The sequence below is a fragment of the Meriones unguiculatus genome, chromosome 8, assembly GCF_030254825.1.
Source record: "Meriones unguiculatus strain TT.TT164.6M chromosome 8, Bangor_MerUng_6.1, whole genome shotgun sequence".
Classification (NCBI taxonomy): Eukaryota; Metazoa; Chordata; class Mammalia; order Rodentia; family Muridae; genus Meriones; species Meriones unguiculatus.
The window spans coordinates 26757725-26766976 of NC_083356.1; positions in this window are offsets into that span (position 1 = coordinate 26757725).

Below are 9252 nucleotides of genomic sequence, written 5' to 3' on the forward strand. Positions count from 1 at the left end.
CTGCCTCAGACTCTGTGAGGCTGCAGCCCCATCCAGTGGATGAAGACATTAGGAATAAAGATACAAATCACCTCAAACCTAGGGCCACCAACCCAAGGCCTCTGCATTTCCTAGGTTGTCCCCTCTGGGGGCCAGAGCTCCCGTGGGGATGACCCTCTGATCACCAGCTCCAAGCTGGACTCCAGGGGGTCTCATTCTTCCCCACTCTAGTTCTAGATCCCTGATGTTTGAGGGAATGGTCTGCAGTGGAGGATCAAGCTCTGTGTCATGGTCCCTGACGCAGACGAGATAGGATCTGAGCACAGAATGTGCGCGGATCTCCTGAGAAGTCTCCTATGTTCTAGGAACCTGGGACCTGAGTGACTGGGAACAGAAGGTAGTTGGGACAGGGGCAGGATACAAAGATTCATACTGCTCTGGACAGGGTACCCATATCCAAGTTCAGGGGACTGTGTAAGAGCAAAATAGTTAGGAGTTTGGGCTTGGGGTATTGCTCAGTGCTAAATGGCTAGCTCATCATGCACGGTGCCATGGATTCAGTTCCTAGTACAACAACAACAAAATTAAAAATTGACAAGGACCTGAGGTTTGGAGGAAAGGCTTTGGAGAGGTCCATGGAGGGGAGGAGCATACTTTGACATTCAGAAGCCAGTCTTGTCCCCCCAATCCCAATCCCAATTAGGTCTCCAGGACATCACGAAACCACTAAGGTGGAATGACATCAGCTTTCATTTCTTGTCTGGGATGACCTACAGTGCAGTCATCAAAGACGTACCAAGAGAGGCAGTGGGGGCAGAGTCCTGCCTGAGGCTTCTTTCTGTCTGTATACCTGAGGGGAGGTGCAAGATCATGGCACTCTTTTACTCCCCGAACCACCATGTCCCTGACTATCAGTAGAGGCTTCTGTTGTGCCTCATACTGGGGTCCCTCCCCAAAGAGCAGGTTATACGGGGTCAGAGACCCCCAGACTCCATCTCAAAGGGTCTCTCAAGTTCCTATAGGCTGCCCGCAGCCCTCCCCTGTGCCCCAAGCCTATGTCCCTGTAACCTGAGACATGATGCTCCTCTAAACATGATTCCATCCTGTGCTATAAGATCCACAGAGGTGGGGGCTGCAATGGAAAGCAAGGCTGAGGCAGAACAAAGGCCTGCTTAGAAATGCATCCAAGCCTGTGCCTCTGGGAGCCAGAAATGGACAGGGAGCTATACCAGCCCCTTTAGCTTCACACAAACATCACTCTAACCTTTTTTTCTAGCACATGCCCCAGTCTCCTGCCCCGGCCCCACTGATTGTGACATGCCAACCAGTCTGTTTGTTACCTTTGCCCTTTTTCATCCCCATCAAAGCCCCTCCATCCTGGTTCCTTGTTGTTGTCATTCTAATTCACACTAAAGAGCGAGTAAGTAGGCTTGGTGGTAAAGAGGCTACAGTTCTTCTGGGGCAGTCCTTTCTAGAAAGGATCTCTAAAGTGGATGAGCAGATTTCCCTCCTATCCCCACTTCTCAAATAACACCATCAACCTGAGTCCCTCAGGGCCTTGGAAGCTTCTTGGACTGTAAGAGCCTTTAGCGAAGGATTTTGAGGGCCTAAGCAGAAGCTTGCTACCATTCAAGCCAAGAGGACTGACTGCCATCTCAGGGTCAAGAGCCAGGGTTTGGGACCATCCTCCCACCTCTGAGCACTCCAACAACCTCTCTTGAAGAGCTGTGGGGCCTCAGCTTCCCCACATCACGCTATGGAGAGTGGATTTTCAGGGCAAAGCATCTTGACAGGTCTCCCTGGTCCTGGCAGGCCAGAATATCACAGAGATATTGCAACTAAGGGTTTGTCCAGAAAGGCTCTTCTCAGGCCCTTGGTGCCCAGGCTATGAAGTCTCCATGACCAGTCTGTCTTCCCTCCTGGGTTTTCAAAACACCAAGTGACATGAAATGTGTATTTATATCCGATGTAAACAGCATCCCTCACTGGAAGTCCCCACCCCGAATCAACAGTTTATTTTCTCTGTGCTCAGCTTGGCTCCCAGCTGGCAGGTGGGGGCTGGTGGGGACACCCAGCTTCAAGGGACCTGTGTGCCCCTCCCTCTCCTCTCACTGTCCTGTGGAACACCCAAGGAGAGAATGCATAGACAGGTGAGCAGCTAGAGGCCCACGGAGACCCATCAGATACTCAAGGTGAAACCTAAGGGACGGGGGGAGCATTTTCCCATCTGTGGGCCTACTCAGTGCCTGGAAGCCATTCTCTCTGCCCTGAAAGGTGGAGGTATCCACCTCACTTCATTAATGGGGGACACTGTGTCTGAGACGTAGCTTGGGAAGGTTCTGTTTGATGCTCTGGTTCCCAGCTTTTATCTTTCAAACAGCCTGTCTGGCCTTGGCCCAGGGAGGCTCAAAGGAGACAGGGGTGCAACGAGGGACTTTGGCTGTTACAAGGCTCATCATTCTTCCTGTCTGGCAGCCTCGAGCAGCCGGAGGCGTCTAGAGGTAAATATTAAGGACTGTTTAGATTAACCTCCATTAATAGCAGGAAATGTCACCTCTGGTGCCTGCCCTGGCTTCCTGTAGTCCTGAGGCGGAGCTAGTCCAGCTCAAACTGATGGCCTGCTGGGAATTGCTCAAATGAATTCCAGGCTCAGGCCCTCCACACCCATGCTCCCAAGCACAAGGCCACCTACAGGCATGAGAGGACTCTTCCTGCCACAGCCCCCTGACCCTCACTCTTACCTCCTAAGGGGAATCCCGGAAGCAGGGGTGCAAGCACGAGGGAAAGAGACAGTGACTGATGATGGTAGCCACCTCCACATATCCTCTGGGCTTGGCTCCCAATTCTCAAAGGAGAAAAGTGAGGCTGGAAAAACAAGGAGGCAAGGCAATGGTCCACTTGTGTCACCCAAAGACAGGACTGGAACTCCCCACACAGACCATGTCCCAGTCTGGACCCATATACACAGGAGCCACTGAAAATGTGGCCCTGGCCAGAAAGTCAAAGAAGTACTTTCTGAATGCCAGCAAGGGTCACTTGGCCTCAGCGCAAGGTATGGGGGCCAGGGCATAAAAGATGCAAAGGCTCTCCCTCCCCCCAAATCACACTCTCTTAGGCACCCCAGTGTTCATAAGACCTCATGGCCCCGCGATGATGACCAGATTCTTCAGCCCACAGCACTCTCCTACCTGTAACCCTCCTTTGTGTCTGCCCCATCTCTACTCACACTATTGCTAGTACCCCAGTGCCTGTGCCACCACCTCCCTCCTCTGCCTTGCTCCCTGAGGCCACTTGTGCCAAGAGTCACTCCTTTCCAGACAACTGCAAGATAGGGTGTCTATCACTAATCACCGACACCATAACTAAGACCATCTGATTCTCCAGTTGAGCATCTTGTCCCATGCTGTGACATCATCCCGTACCCTGGTACTGGTAGCCTGCTGGCACAACTGGAACCAGGCTCAGATCAGCCTCTGACAACAGTGAGTGATCCTGGTCATAGGAGGGCTTCATTGCAAAGAAGGTGCCTCTGCCTTAGCCTCTCCCATCAGTTTTCTTATCAGCCTGCTGAGTTGGGATGGTGCTCTGAAGAACTAGGACCAGGGATACCATTTTCTTGCTCCTCATCTGCTACCCACACAAAGCCCATCATTTCTTGGTGGCAGTACCCAAGCTTCTAAGAAGACCATGAGCCTGACAGCTTCAACCCCCTGTTGCTTTACTCAGCAGAGGAGGCACCTCAGGTTGGGAATCAAGGATCAAGTCCCAGTTAGGTTCACTTTCAAAGCCAGACCTGGGCTGCCACCTTCCACTCCTGCATAGCAAAGGCACCCACACTTACACTGATAGGGTGTGGGGAGCCTCCCCACCTCACTGACCCGTGATGCCAAGTTCCTGTCTATGCTCCAGAGCTGTGAGTTCCTCACCTCATCCTTCCTCGTGCAAAGCCATAGGGTTACATCGGGGAAGCTTCCAGAATCCTGCTCGTGAGGACAGGCACCCAGGGAAGGTCCAAACCAAGGGGACAGGGCATTTTCACCCTTCTGCCAATTACTCCTGTTCTCTTAGGCCCCAATTTCTTCTTCTGACCTTTAGTGGATTTACTCTGCCTTAAGGTGAGGGTACAAGAATAAGTGAGAGTGTGTGACCAAGGCAGGAGGATTACCTCAAGTTTGAGGCCACTGTAGGCCACATGATAAAATCCTGTCCCAGAAGACAAACGAGTGACTATGCATATGTAGGTACATGTGTGTACATGTATGTAGACATATGCTTCTGCTCATCTGAATGTGTATGTGCATGTGAAGCTGGACGTATGTACATATATGCATGTGAGAGCATATGTATGAGTCTGTGCTTATGGACACATGGACATGAGTCTGCATGTATGTGCATGCGTGTGCAAGTGTGTACATGTGTGAGTCTGTGTACATAGTTTTAAGTCTGTGCGTGTGCATACGTATATGTGTTATGACGTGTGAGTCTGTGAATACCTGGATGTTCATCTGTGCGTGTATCTGCATGTGCGTACATATGTGTGTATGTACGTATATGTGTGAGTCTGCATGTACACAGGTGTCCGTCTATATACATGTGTATGTATGTATAGATATGGGTGGATGGATATGTGAAGGTCTGTGTGTGCACAGGTGTAAGTCTTTGGATATGTGTCCACGTGTCTGTGTGCATGTGTGTGCATGTGATGGTGACATGGCTGTTGACCTGAAAGGATACAGGGTCACCTGGGAGCCACCATTCCGGAAGACGTTCCTTGAGGAGGAAAAGCCCATCCTCAGAGTGAGTGGCAAAGAGGTCTGAGGAAAAGGCAGAGCTGCTCACCTCCTCATCCTTCTGAGGTAAAGTGGCACCAACAGAGAGAAACTTGTCTACGCTGTTGCTGGACCGGTAGGAAAGGTCTCTTGAGGTCCAGACCCCACGTCTGGCAGCAGTTTTTTGTGTTGGGTACTTTCCTTGTTGCCATAACTTAATACCCGACAAGAAACAACTCAAGGGGCTGGTGAGGTGGCTCAGCAGGTGCAGGCACTTGCGTGTCAGCCTGATAGACCAGAGGTCCAGGTCCTACAAGGCGACAGGAGAGAAGCCCACGGCCACATGCACACCAGCACATGCTTACACCGGCACTCTCACACACACAATAAATAATAAATAAGAATATTTTCAAAGAAGCCACTAGAGGGTTTGTTTAAGGCTACAGCTGAAGAAGGGTGCTGTCCGTCATGGAGGAGATGGGGTGGTGAGTTGTGGTGGCAGGAGCGTGAGGTGGCTAGTCGCACTGTGTTTGCTGCCACAGTGCGTGCGTAAGTACATCCTGCGTGTGGTACGTGCGTAGGCATGAGTCTGTGGATATGTGTGCGTGTGTGTGTCAGCATATACCAGGGAGTTCATGTTCACTTGTGCACGCACATGTGAGTCTGTGTGTCACTCCTTGGTATTCAGCACTTAATAATAATTAATGGTTCGTTTGAGATGCCTAAGAGGGCAGGGCTGTCTCCAGGAAAGCCCAGGACATCCACTCCTTCACTCCTTCACTCCTTTACGCAGTCCCTACTCCTACCCTATGCCTTGTGTAACATGAGGTCTCTTTCCCAACCGGACATGTACACACACACACACACACACACACACACACACTGGCACTCATCTTACACACCAGAAGCGGTCAGAGATAAAAGAGAGCACTTCTTGGGCCCCAGCCTGGGTGCATGATTGCCGAGTTTTCATCCTGACTTGAAATAGATCTTGAATGAGGCCAACTAGCTTGTGGCCTTGGTGATGTCATTTGCATCAGGCTGTCTGGGACCTGAGGCCACCAGGTGGCGCTTGCTGGCTGGGAACAGGTGTCTGTCAGAAGACCTGACAGCCATTTGGAGGAACCATGGCTTCCCACCACCTGGGTGACCAATAGCACCAAATCAAGAAGACAGAGGCCCTTGCACTCAGCCAACTGCAGGGCAGGACCTCCCTAGCAGGGGACGAGCTCAGGCCAAAGGGCAGACCCTTCACCATTTTTTGCTGGGGTCGTGGGAGAAAGTCCTCACCGCATTGCCTGTCCTCTTGAAGGACCCCACTGAGGGCAGCACAGTGGTCACACACCCTCACCACTTCCTCAGCCACACAACCTGACTCCTGAGCACCCACACCATGTCCTCATCTGTGCTCATGGGGAGTAGATGAGCATTCATCTCTGAAGGTGTCCTTCTCTGTGGGAAGGAAGCCAAGGCTGAGCTCAGCACAGGAAGAAGGATCCTCCAAGAGGGCTTCCATCAGGAGGCAGCCATCAAGGCTCTCTTGGAGGCCCATCCAAAGGTCACCCCTTAAAAAGCAAGAGAACCAACACAGCAAGAAGATGCATAGAGACGCAGAGGAAGAGGGTCAGTTTGGCTTTTGATGAAGGGCTGGAGGCTTCCTGGGGGTGGGAAGTGAGGATTGAACAGGGTATAAGCTCTGTGGCTCAGTGATAATGAGCCTGACCCCTGGCTCTGGCCTGAGTTTCCCGCATCCTCATGCTCTTGCCAGCCTGTTGCCTGGCATATAGATGTGCAGTGCCTGAGAGTGGAGGGGAGCAGACTAGTCCTACTGTCAGGGAAGCCATCAGTGCCCAGGCCCTGTGGCTGGGCAGGCAGGCCTGCAACCTTAACCTTAGTTTCTCCTGAATCAGTACAAAAGTAAACCATGCTCCGGACTCAGAGGCGTCCCTGCCTGTAAAACTGTGTACAGTGTCAGCCAAGACACCAGTTGCCTGTAAGCACTTAAACCCTGGCGCCAGCCAGGAACCAAAGAGATCAGCTGACCCTGGCCTCGGAGCCTGAAGGCCCAACTCCCGGAGCAGAGTCCTGCTCTGCCCAGCAGGAAGCCAGCACACTGCAGAGCCTCTCTCCCGGCCACCCTGACAAGCAAGTATTGCCTTCTCTATATGACAACGAGGAGATAAAGAGGAAGGGACAGCAAGTAACTTGGCCTGGAGTTGCCCCAGGAGCTGTGGTGGGACTGGACAGGAAGCAATTCTCATCTCTCCCTTGGGCTATGCCTCCGGGCCTCCAGGCCTCCAGGCCTCCAAGCCTCCTACTCTACAGCCATAGGCGAGTGGGCTCTGTGGACAGAGTCACCATCCTCCTTCCAGATGCCAAACTGCCATTGCCGGTGATTTGTGGGAGCAGAAAGCACCCCAAGGTCACCCATAGCCACCTGTTGAAGTATTTTATTCAGAGATGAAGAGATGGCTCAGTGGTCAAGAGCACTGGTTGCTCTTGCAGAGGACTTGTGCTTAGTACCCAGGATGCACAGGGCATCTCACAGCTATTTGTAACTCCTGTTCCTAGGTATCCATCGCCTTCTTCTGACCTCCGTGGGCACCAGGCACACAGGTGATGTACATACATACATGCAAGCAAACACAGAAAGTAAAAAAAAATAAATCTTAGGGGAAAATTTTTTTTTTATTATTATTCACAAGCCACGCACGGTGATGTATGGCCATAATCCTAGCAGTCTGGAGGCTGAGGTAGGAAGATCAGAAGTTCCAGGCTCTCCTGGGCTCCATAGAGAGTCTCTACCTCCAAGTGAATAAACAAGCAAAACAAACAAATGAATAAACATGATTCACTTTATCTGCTATCTGAGAGCCCAGAGAGGTGCTTTCCCTGAGTCCCAGAGCCTGACTGGCAGCTGAGCCCACTGTGTGGGCAGGAGAAACAGGTCTGAGAATAAGGGTATACCAACAAACATCATCTCGAATATCCAACCACAGAGTCCTGGCAACTGCCCTGAGCCAGGCAGTAAAGAAGCAGCAGGCAGACTGTTGGGAAGACGCCAGGGGGAAAGCGGCAGTCCCAGGCCTCTGCCCTCAAGCAGAAAGGATGCAGGCCTTAGGCACCAGTAGGCCCTGTCCCAACAGCCTGTCATACTGCCTTAACCTGCTTGGCCATGGAGGGTAGCATGTCAGGAGAGACCATCGTAAGCCAATCGGCTGGCTCCTTCAGGGTTTCTGGCCTGCCATAGGGCTTCTTGGTTCCAGGACCAGAGCTTGTGCTAGGCAAGGTTTCCACCACCTCTCATACCAGATTGTCGGTCCTCACCCTTTCTTCTATTGCCCACAGGCTGTCACCATTCACAGAGCATGCCCGTCACCTGCCTATCTTCCGGGGGGGCTCTTTGTTGGATCAAAGGTAGCAATAAAGATAGAGAGGGAGCCCCTCAAAGCTTTGACTCTTCACAAATGAATCAGAAATCTTTTTTCTGCCCGCTCCAAAGACTTCCACACACCTCCTACCCACAACTACGGCTTCTGGCCATGCCCACCAGAGTCCCTCACGTGGAAACCTCTGGGCCGTCGTGCTCGCCGCAGATACTCACGGGGCATGAGAAGTGGGAATGGCCTGAGGTAAGAAATGTGGTCACAAGTCATTCCCAAGCTAGACAGCCATGCAGGTCGGGTCTGCCTTTAGCCGAGTGTAAAGCCTTTCCCTTTCCTCCTGGCAGTTTTAGATGGCAGCTATGAGGATCCCTGCTGAGATGGACTCAGCTCCTCACCCCGCCCCCCTCACCACCACCACCACCACCCCCCCCCCCCCCCGAGCCTGTGACCCTCATCAAGTTCTTATAGGACCCTTGCAAGGGCAGGCCCAGTCCTGCAGAGGAGGAGTGGGATAAGAGGACCTCACAGTGAAAGTTGTGGGAGGAGATGGAAGAAAGGAAACTGCAGGTCCCACCTAAGCCCAGGTCTGGCTGCAAGGTGGTTCCCCCAAGAAATCCGTGTGGCTGGAGGGCTTCGGTGGAAGCAAGGTCCAGCCCTTGGCTGATGTGGCCTTTTGTCGCCTGATTCTTGTCTCTCTGATCTGCTGTTTCCTAGTTGTCAACATGGTCCCAATGACCCTCATTCCTCAGGTTACTGTGCAAGGGAGCAGGGCATAGTTTACTACGAACAGCCCACCACTCCGTCATTTCACACTCACTTACGAGCACCTGCTATCAGCTTCGGCATGACACAGGGTGGGGTGCTGGGGTGTGCAGCAATGAGCGAGGTACTCTCCCCGTCCTCAAGGAACCCCCAGCCCCAATCCACTCATCTGCCTGCCAGAGAGCTGAGGAAGGCTCTCCAGAGCAGTGACATTCAAGCAGACTTTGCTTTTATTTTTTCCCTTCCTTCCTTCCTACCTTCCTTCCTTCTTTTCATTTTCTTGAGGTAGGGTCACATGTTGTAGACCATACTCAACTCAGACTCACTCTTGGCAGTCCTCCTGCCTCAGCCTCTCA